An 8,555-nucleotide genomic window follows, 5' to 3' on the forward strand; every position below is an offset into this window, starting at 1 on the left:
TCCCATCTCAGCCCACCCCCTCCAGTGCTCCCCATCTCCTTCCCATTTCTACCACCCTTAGTTTTTGTCCATATGTCCTTTACACTTGTTCCTGTAAATCCTTCCCCTTTTTCCCTGAAATTCCATCCCCTCTCCCCTCTGGTCGCTGTCAGGCTGTTCTGTATTTCAGTGTGTTTTGTTATATTTTGCTTGCTTGTTTGTTTTGTTGTTTAGATTCCTGTTAAAGGTGAGATCATGTGGTATTTGTCTTTCATTACCTGGCTCTTATTTCACGCAGCATAATGCTTTCCAGTTCCATCCATGCTGTTGCAAAGGGTAGGAGCTCCTTCTTTCTTTCTGCTGCATAGAATTCCATTGTGTAAATGTACCATAGTTTTTGGATCCATTCATTTACTGATGGGCACCTAGGTTGCTTCCAACTCTTGGCTATTGTAAATTGTGCTGCTATGAACATTGGGGTGCATAGGTTCTTTTGGATTGGTGTTTCAGGGTTCTTAGGATATAGTCCCAGCAGTGGAATTGCTGGGTCAAAAGGCAGATTCATTTTTAGATTTTTTAGAAAATTCCACACTGTTTTCCATAGTGGTTGTACCAGTCTGCAATCCCACCAACAGGGAAGTAGGGTCCCCTTTTCCCCACAACCTCTCCAACATTTGTTGTTTCTTGCTTTGTTTATGGTGGCCATTCTTATCTCATTGTGGTTTTCATTTGCATCTCTCTGATAGCTAGTGATATTGAGCATTTTTTTCATGTGTCTCTGGATCCTCTGTATGTCCTCCTTGGAGAAGTGTCTGTTTAAGTCCTTTGCCCATTTTTTCATTGAGTTGCTTGTCTTCTCAGAGTGGAGTGGTGTAAGTTCTTTGTATACTTTGGAGATTAAACCTTTGTCTGAGGTATAATTAGCAAATATGTTTTCCCATACAGTTGGTTCTCTTTTTATTTTAATACTGTTTTCTTTAGCCATGCAGAAGCTTTTTATTTTGATGAGATCCCATTTGTTTATTCTTTCCTTTATGTCCCTTGCTCCAGGGGACATATCAGTAAAAATGTTGCTGTGTGAAATATCTGAGGTTTTCTTGCGGATGTTCTTCTTTAGGACTTTAATGGTGTCATGGCTTATATTAAAGTGTTTTATCCACCTTGAATTTATTTTGGTGTACGATGTATGTTGGTGCTTGAGTTTCAATTTTTCGCATGTAGCTGTCCAATTCTCCCAACACCATTTGTTGAAGAGGCTATTATTAGTCCATTTTATGTTACTTCCCCCTTTGTCAAATATTAATTGACTGTAGAGAGTTGGGTTGATTTCTGGGCTCTCTGTTCTGTTCCATTGGTCTATGTCCCTGTTTTTATGCCAGTACCAGGCTGTTTTGATTACAGTGGCCTTGTAATACAGCTTGGTATCAGGTATTGTGATCCCTCTTACTTTGTTCTTCTTTATCAAAATTGCGGCTGCTATTCGGGGTCGTTTATGGTTCCATATAAATTTTTGAAGTGTTTGTTCTATGTCTGTGAAATATGCCATTGGTACTTTAATAGGTATTGCATTGAATCTGTAAATTGCTTTGAGTAGTATGGACATTTTGATGATGTTAATTCTTCCAATCCATGAACACAGTATATGTTTCCATTTGTTTGTGTCTTCTTTCATTTCTTTAGTGTTGTGTAGTTTTCTATATACAGGTGTTTTACCTTCTTGGTTAGGTTTATTTCCAGATATTTTATTTTTCTTTTTGCTACATCAAATGGGATTTTTTCCTTGATTTGTTCTGTTGTTTCATTGTTTGTATACAAAAATGCCTTTGATTTTTGGATATTGACTTTGTATCCCACTGTTTTGCAAGTTCATTTATTAGGTTGAGCAGTTTTGGGGTAGAGTCTATGGGATTTTTTATGTATACTATCATATTGTTACAGAAAACAACTCAGCCGCTTTCGGGTGTATGGAGTGGAACTTTATTTTATGTGTGTGGATCCAGAGAAATCAGTCTCCAAATTCTGGGCGCTGAGCAGCGGGGGAGCAGTTATTTTCATAGAGCAAGGGAGAGCCCATCCTTTGTAGTATTACTTCTGGAGTGAAAGCGGGAGGCAGCTTACCGAAGCAGAAGGAGCAGAGCGTTATCTCTGGCATGCAGATGATAAGCAGTCCAGAGAAGCCAAAAGAAAAATATATCACTCTCTACTCGCTGTGCTGTGTCTTAAAAGAGCTATCAATTTCTCCCAACATTCCCCCTTTTGATGCTTGACAGCACTGTTAGCTCGTCTATCATCACTATAAGGCTGGCCTATTAATCTTGGGGTATCTTCTGATAATGATGTCTCTGGAGGGACATGATCTTGGTGGTTGTTCTGTGAATCACTCTGGCCTCTAGACTCTGGACTATGGTAGGTAGTATACAGGGGCCAAAACTCAGGCCTAAGAAAATGATGATTAGGGGTTTCAGGAAGGGGAGCAATCACTAGAGCCAGGATTGAGGGTTTATTCCCCAGTTCTCTAATTCTAACTTTCTGTTTCTTTGGTGAGGTAGTTTATATCCTCTCTGATTTCTTTAACTTTCTTTGCTATGATCTCTGACTGATTTACATAGTAGCAACGTTCCTCTTCTAGGAACATACAGGTCCCCCCCCTTTCCCTGGATTCAGAGCATTAATGAGGTTTCTTTCCTCATTATTTTTCTCCTCTTGTGATTTACTATTAGGGAGGGGTTCTGAGATTTCTTTCTCCTTCTGGAATCATAAAGGACAAGTACGAAGGTCTCATCTTCTTATAACTACTTCCAGCTGGACATAGATGTCGTCCTACCTATCCTTGGGTCTGGGGTACCCTGAAAGAGGAGGGGGGCTGCAGCACAGAGGGAGTCCTTCCTGCAAGGGGAAGAACCTTACAGGGTCCTGGTCAGTTGGCTGTCACCAGGAAGTCGCAGGCTTGGTGTTCAAAGGCTGGCATTATTGGACCATTGGCCTTCTGGTCAGGTCATATTCTGGAGGTGAGAGATTAGGCAAGAAATTGGAAGCACAATTAAATCGTAACTATTAAATGACAAAGGCAGGGACTTCAGTAAAGAATGGCTTATCTGGAGGAAGGTGTACAAGGCATGCTACAGCTATCCAAGACTCTTGTGGCCCACTATATTTCACTCGGGCTGAGGGGAATACATTAGGATTTCCCTCTTTCAGATTTCTGAGCCCTTTCTGTCCAAGCTATCAAGACAGAAAAGGGAAAATCAGTTCTAAAGTGAGGCTCACAGACCGCCCCAACTCTTTATCAACCTAACTACTTAGTTCAATCAAACCATTGAGTCTCAGGGGGGTGATGACAAAGATGGGCTCCTTAAGTGAGGCCTATATTGTAACTAATCATCCATAGGCATAGGCAGGTCATAGGCATATGCCCTATGAAAACAAGAACACACAGGTTAATTCATATAATAATCCCCAAACCAGTCTCTGCGCCTGTGAGACTGTCTTTTGGGATCACATTCCATTGCAAGATCCTTCCTGCAATGACATTTAACAGTGGCAATTTGACAGGTCCTTTGCACCTGTAAATTGTACATTTTTGGTGACATCACAAACCTGGGTTCAACTCTTAAATGAAAATAAACTTTTAAGACAGTTAGCTGCACCATTCTGATGTCCAATACTGCGCATAGTGATTTTCCTTGAACTATAATTTTTCTCCTTAAGATCACCCTTACTGCTATCACAGGGACTACTTTGGGTCCTGCTTTTGATTTTGACTGTTCATTTGCATGAACACACCAAGAGCAGCCTGGATCACTTATGATCCTTAAGTCTGCTTTGCTGGAACTCACACAGGGAACCTTCACATTGACTTCTCAGTCCACCCCTTGGGGCACAGAAGCAGAGCCACACATCTGCCATCTGGCTTTGCCTGTACCAGTCGTTTCACTCAAATCCTTGAGTCTCCATTGTGCCTACAGGTTCCTTTTGTCTAAATATATAGACAAATATTTAGGGTTTATACAGTCCTGCCCAAGTAGGACTGCCCAGGTGGGGATAAGTTTCCCCTTCCTGATGGCCAATTGGCCTCCAGAGGTCTTACGGCTAATTGCCTGCCTGAGAGGTGATCAATCTCTCCTTCCACCGCAAGGGGTGGGCCTGATCTTGGGCTCTGGTCCCCAGGGCACTTACCAATTGGCACCTTCTCAGGCCCAGATAGTTCCAATCCACACCCCACCTGCCCAGAGGATGACTTCTATGGAGCCTGGGGTGTCTGGGAACCGAAATCACCAAGGCATGTGCTTCCCTTCGGATGCAGGGCTCCCTCTGAGTCGCTCCCTGTCGCCTTCACCAGAGGCAAAAGGCCTGCTCGAGTGAGTGGGTTTCCCGGTCAGAGAACCAAAATGTTACAGAAAACAACTCAGCCGCTTTCAGGTGTATGAAGTGGAACTTTATTTTATGTGTGCGGACCCAGATTCTGGGCGCTGAGCAGTGGGAGTTATTTTTATAGAGCAAGGGAGGGCCCATCCTTTGGACCATTACTTCTGGCATGAAAGCAGAAGGCAGCTTACAGAAGCAGAAGAAGGAGAGCATTATCTCTGGTGTGCAGATGATAAGCAGTCCAGAGAAGCCAAAAGAAAAACAAATCACTCTCTAGTCACTGTGCTGTGTCTTAAAATAGCTATCAATTTCCCCCAACAATGTTATCTGCAAACAATGACAGTTTTGTTTCCTCCTTTCCAATTTGGATGTCTTTAATTTCCTTTTGTCTGATCGTTGTCCTTTGCCCATTTTTTAATTGGTTTATTTGTCTTCCTGGAGAGGAGTCATGTGAGTTTTTTATATATTTCGAAGATCAAATCTTTGTCCAAGGTACCAGTTGCAAATATATTTTCCCATACAGTTGGTTCCCCTTTCATTTTGCTGATGTTTTCTTTAGCCACGGAGAAGATTTTCATTCTGATGAAGCCCCTTATTCTTTCTGCTTATTCTTTCCTTTATATCCCTTGCTCTTTTTCTCATCTTGGTTGCAGGCCTTTCCTTTTCATTACTTTGAATATTTCTTGCCGTTCCCTTCTGGCTTGTAGTGTTTCTGTTGAGAAATCAGCTGCTAGCCTCATCGAAGTTCCCTTGTATATTACTTCTTGTTTCTCCCTTGCTGTTTTTAAGATTCTCTTTGTCTTTAAAATTTGGCATTTTAATTATGATGTGTCTCGGAGCAGGCCTCTTTGGGATTATCTTGATTGGGACCCTATGTTCTTCCTGAGCTTGAATTGCTTTTTCACTCTCCAGGTTCAATAAGTTTTCTGTCATTATTTTTCAAACAGGGTTTCTATCCCTTGCTCCTTTTCTTCTCCTTTTGGCATTCCTATGATTTGAATGTTGTTGTATTGCAGTTCTCTTAAGCTATCTTCATATTTTTTTAGTCTTTTTTTTTTTTATGCAGCTGCTCTACCTGGGTGTTTCTTTCTACTTTGTCTCCTAGAATACTAATTTGGTCCTCTGCTTTATCCAGCCTGCTTGTAATTCCTACAAGGGTGTTGTTTTTTTTTTTTTTAATTTCAGAAGTTGTATTCTTTATTTCTTCCTGGTTCTTGTTTATAGTTATTATTTCTTTTTTCATACTGTTGTAGTTTCCACTCAGTTCCCTGTAGATGTCTGATAGTTCCTTGAGCATCCTATCACCATTCTTTTGAATCCTATATCTGATAATTTGCTTGGGTCCATTTCATTTAGCTCCTTTCCAGGGGAGCCTTCCATTCCTTTCAACGGAGGATTCTTTCTTTGTCTCCCCATTTTAGATGACTTTTTTTGCTTGTTTTTGTGATTCCCGATGCTCAGCTTTGCCAGCTGTCTTCATAGTGTGAATTTCTGTGGTAGGAGTTCTGTGGGACTCAGTGGCACAGTCTCTTTGATCTCCTTGTCTAGATGCTCTAGGCTTGCCCTTTCTTCCGTTTGTGTGTGCTCTCTTGTCGTACTTGGGGTTTACCTTTTGTTGGCTTCTTTGCTAATGGGTTCTCCCCTCCAGTGGGTTTACTGGTATTCACAACTCCCACCTTATTTTATATTTGATCAGGTGCAGAGCAAAGCAAATTGGAGTAAGACAGTGGGAGAGTATTCTATGGTACTAACAAGTAGAGAACAGATAGGAGATCCTTTAGAGAAGTACAGCAGTAACCATGATATTTCACCCAGCTAGCCACTTTTTATAAAAGGTGAAAACACTCTTATTGGAAGGGAAGACTCTCATCAGAAGGGAAAAAGAACGTGAGCTGACTTTAGAAATCAGAGCACTTATGTGAGATTAGATGGTGAGATACAGTGAGAGTAAGGGATGGAAACTTGGCGTAATGTGTGAGAGAATGAAGTTAACCACAACAGTAATAAAGCTAAGAAAGATGGAGAAATGGATTAAGACCAGGAAATGGTCCTGTGTGAGATTTGGAATGACAATAATATGATAAGAAATATATAATCTGAATAAAAAGTATAAAAAGTAAAATACCAAGAGTTGTGTGTTATGGCATACAAGTAAAGTGAAATAAAAAAAAATTACAATGCAATATGAAAGGGAGAATAAAGAAAACCAATGAAACAATGAAATCAAACAAATAAACCAAAGGAGAAAAAAACTAAATGGAAAGAAGAGAAATTAAAAAAAGATAATAAAATGAAAATTAAAAATAATATAAAATGCAAGTTTTTTTTATTAAATAAATTTATTTATTTTTTTGAATTGTTTATGCTGTTACAGTTGTTCTATTCCCCCCTTCATTCCCCTCCACCCTGCCCCCTCAACCCCCCCATTACCCCCCCTTTAGCTTATGTCCATGTGTCTCAAGTCCTTTAGGTTCTATATTTCCCATACTATTCTTGCCCCCCCCATCTATTTTCTATCTACTGTCTATGCTACTTGTTTTCTGTACCTTCTCTCCCCGTCTCCTCCTCCCACTCCCCTGTTGCTAACCCTCCTTGAGATCTTCATTTCTATGTTTCCACTCCTGATCTAGCTGTCCTTTTAGTTTGCTTTCGTTTTAGGTGTGGTTGTTAATAACTGTGAGCTTGTTGTCCTTTCACTGTTCATGTTTCTTTAACTTCTTTTTCTTAGATAAGTCCCTTTAACATTTCATATAATAAGGGCTTGGTGATGATGAACTCCTTGAATTTGGTCTTATCTGAGAAGCACCTTATCTGTCCTTCCGTTCTAAATGAAAGTTTTGCTGGGTAGAGCAATCTTGGTTGTAGGTCTTTAGTTTTCATGACTTGGAATATTTCTTTCCAGCCCCTTCTTGCCTGTAAGGTCTCTTTTGAGAAATCTGCTGACAGCCTGATGGGGACTCCTCTGTAGGTGATTGTCCCCTTAGCTCTTGCTGCTTCCAGGATTCTCTCCTTCGTTTTAATTTTGGCTAGTGTAATTATGATATGCCTTGGTGTGTTTCTTCTTGAGTCCAACTTTTTTGGTACTCTCTGGGCTTCTTGGATTTCTTGGAAGTCTGTTTCCTTTGCCAGATTGGGGAAATTTTCTTTTATTATTTGTTCAAATAGTTTTTTCCACTGGTGGTTGTGTCTTTCCCCCTTCTGGTACCCCTATAATTCGGATATTGGAGCGTTTATAGATGTCCTGGAAGTTCCTAAGCTTCTCCTCATTTTTCTGAATTCTTATTTCTTCATTCCTTTCTGATTGATCATTTTTTTCTTCCTTCTGGTTCACTCCATTGAGTTGAGTCCCAATTTTTTTTTCATCTCTATGGGTTTCCTGTGGAATTCCATTCATTTCCCTTAATTTAGCCTTCATATGTTTCTCTAATTTGTGGCTATAGTCCACCAGATCTGTGAGGAAGCTGATGACCAGTGTTTTAAACTGTGCGTCTGAGAGATTTGCTATTTCTTCGTCACTTAGATTTATCTCTGGGACTTTGAGGTCCCCCTGCGACATTTTTGGTCTGTTCTGGCCCTTTAAGTGAGAGAAGCGGCGCCTTGGAGTCCCAGGTCGCTGGGTTGTGACGCTGTATGTGGGGGCGTGGTCAGAGCGGGGAAAATGGCGCCACCGCTGCCGCCACCGCCGCAGCCGGTCCCACCGCTCACTCCCTCACCCGCGCGTAACCGGGCACCCACAGTCAACTCGCTGCCACCGCCTCCCCACTGACTCCTCCGTAGTCGCTCACCCGGTGGGCTGCTCACTAGGTCCAATCCTGGGTTTGGAACCCGTGCGACTGCATTCGCGCGTCTGGATTCCGCGCCCGCGCCCGGGTCGATCGAGTTCTCCTTTGTAACTCCTCACCCGCCGGTTTCGCCCCTTACCGGTCGGGCCGAAGAATTTGTTGTTTGCGGACTTCCGAAAAGTTCAGTTTTCCGTGTTCTGGTTGTGTTTTCTGATGCTAATATTTAGTTGTCCTTAAACTTGGTTGTGAGAGGAGGCAAGGCACATCCACCTTAAACCTCCATCTTGGCGGAAGTCCCAAAATGCAAGTTTTAAAGGATACCAAAGTGACATTTGTTCAGCTGTTGGTTTTAGCCTTCTGACTTCTTTTTGTATCTGTCTTTGGTTTTCTCCAGGACATATTGTCTTACACTTGGGTGGAAAAAAAAAG

The sequence above is a fragment of the Artibeus jamaicensis genome, unplaced genomic scaffold (assembly GCF_021234435.1).
Source record: "Artibeus jamaicensis isolate MK-2021 breed Jamaican fruit bat unplaced genomic scaffold, CSHL_Jam_final contig_384, whole genome shotgun sequence".
Taxonomy (NCBI): domain Eukaryota; kingdom Metazoa; phylum Chordata; class Mammalia; order Chiroptera; family Phyllostomidae; genus Artibeus; species Artibeus jamaicensis.